The sequence below is a fragment of the Eptesicus fuscus genome, chromosome 9, assembly GCF_027574615.1.
Source record: "Eptesicus fuscus isolate TK198812 chromosome 9, DD_ASM_mEF_20220401, whole genome shotgun sequence".
Classification (NCBI taxonomy): Eukaryota; Metazoa; Chordata; class Mammalia; order Chiroptera; family Vespertilionidae; genus Eptesicus; species Eptesicus fuscus.
The window spans coordinates 88220519-88222941 of NC_072481.1; the positions used below are offsets into that span (position 1 = coordinate 88220519).

General features: G+C 41.3%; 1 pseudogene; it reads right to left on the reverse strand.

Annotated features, from left to right (window-relative positions):
* Positions 1 to 522: 522 nt before the first annotated feature.
* Positions 523 to 1195, reverse strand: LOC103298104 (prefoldin subunit 4-like; annotated as a pseudogene).
* Positions 1196 to 2423: the final 1228 nt, after the last annotated feature.

Consider the following 2423-nt stretch of genomic DNA (forward strand, 5'->3'; position numbering starts at 1 on the left):
TCCGGATGACCTTCCAGACGACCATGCTATGACACCCACTGGTGCCAGGCCAGCCAAGGCGGGTGCAATGCAATTGGTTGGGGGCTTGGCCATCGCCGCATGATCACCCTGCAGAGGTAGGCCCAGGCTACTGGCTGGTGGGGAGATCAATCAAATAGGGGGCTCCACGATCACCCCAAAGTGGGAGGCCCAGGCCACCGACCAGCAGGCTATGGCAGATGGGCGGGGCCTCCCTCTGGGGCCATTCATCATGGAGCCCTGGCTGGATGGGTGGGGCCTACCACTTTGGGGCAATCAATCGCAGGGCTCCTGGACTGTGAGAGGGCACAGGCTGGGCTGTGGGAATTTTGTGCACTGGGCCTCTAGTATAAAATAAAGAAGCAAATTGTGAAAATAGGCAAGTTTCCATTAAATAATTTTTTTAAAAGAATTTTTTTCTTTCCATATCAATTTAAGAAAGGAAATGATCATTTAAACAATATTTAAGTTTATTAAACAAATTTAAAAATTATTATAAAATGTTTAACTTTCATCTGCTTCAAAGTTTTTGTTGCTCCCAAATTTTGAATGTAACTAAATTTTCAAATCTGCTAAAATCCGCTGAATGCATTTCAATCTGGATTCTAAGGCATCAATTTCTTCTTGCAATTTTTTTATTGCTTCTTCTAACATTTCTTGTGTTTATTCTTGAGAATGGCTAATGAAAACATTACCAATTTGATAAGGTATCATTAAGGAGTCATCATCTGCAAGCATGATGTCCTCGCAAGCACTTTCTAAATTTTGTTTTTATTTTTGTTAATCCTCACCCAAGGATATTTTTCCATTGATTTGTAGAGAGAGTGGAAGGGAGGGGAAGAGACAGAGAGAGAAATATCGATGTGAGAGAGACACATTGATTGGTTGCCTCCCGCACATGCCCTGACCAAGGCCAAGGATCAAGCCTGCAACTGAGGTACTTGCCATTGATGGGAATCAAACTGGGAACCTTTAGTTCACAGGCCAAGGGTCTATCCACTGAGCCAAACCAGCTAGGACCATCTTCTAAATTTTGGAGTTGTTTCTTCTTTATGTCAATTTCTTCCTTCGGCTCTGTGATTCTGCTTGTATTCCGTGCAAATCTGTTTATCTTTTGTTGATCTTCAAAAGTAACCTCGACACCTTCTGCAGCCGCCTTCTTCATGGCGAGCACCATTGTGAGACTCAGCGCCCCTTCTCCTGTTAACTTAGTTAATGTGCTGTGAAACAATGGAAATTGTTGATTATGTAGTGTATACGATACTAAATCATGAATGCATGAAATTTTAGACCTCACGGGTGTCCAATGTTACAAGTTAATGGTATTTGAGAGCCTCTGGTTTTTGCCTGCTGTGTTGAGATGCACGAAATTCGTGCAAGAATAGGCCTTCCTTCCCCCGGCTGCCAGCACTGGCTTCCCTCTGGCACCCAGGACCCAGGCTTGACATATCATATTGTGTAAGTGTGAGGTGTACAACATGGTGATTTTATACATGTATATATTGCAAAATGACTACCCCATAGGGTTAGTTAACACCTCTAGCACTCACATAATTACCTTTTTCACATTTCAATTAACAGTTAACATTTGACATTATTTTATATTCGTTCCAGGTGTACAGCATAGTGGTTACACACTTATATAATTTACAAAGTGATTGTCCAAATAATTCTAGTACCCACCTGGCACCATACATAGTTATTAAAATATTATTGACTATATTTCTTATGCTGTACTTTACATCCCTGTGACTATTTTGTAACTGCCAATTTGTACTTCTTAATCCCTTCACCTTTCTCACCAGCCCCCAACGGCCTCACATAATTACCGTGTGTGTGCGTGTGCATGTGTTGAGAATATTTAAGACCCACTCCTTTAGCAACTTTCAAGTATATATAAAACAGTATTGCTAACTATAGTCACCATGCTGTACGTTAGATCCCCAGAACTCATTCATCTTATAATTGGAAGTTTGTGCCCTTTGACCAACATCTCCCCACATCCCCCCAACACCCAGCCTCTAGCAACCACTATTCTACTCTCTGTTTCTGAGTTCAGCTTTTTTAGATTCCACATATGAGTAACAGCTTACAATACTTGTCTTTGTCTGACTTACTTTACTCAGCATACTGCCTTCACAATCCTTTGACAGCCTCTTTAAGAGCAGTTTGTCTCCAAATTTTAAGCTGGAAAGCAACATAATAACTGGAAAGAATTATAATTATAAAGCATTTTATATTTTCAGCACTTGCATTAAGAACTATATGCAATTTGATCATCACTAATCCTATATAATAAAAGGCTAATATGCAAATAGACTGAATGGCGGAACAACCGAACAACCGGTAGCTATGACATGCGTTGACCACCAGGGGGCACGTGCAGATCATGGCGGGCATTGGCC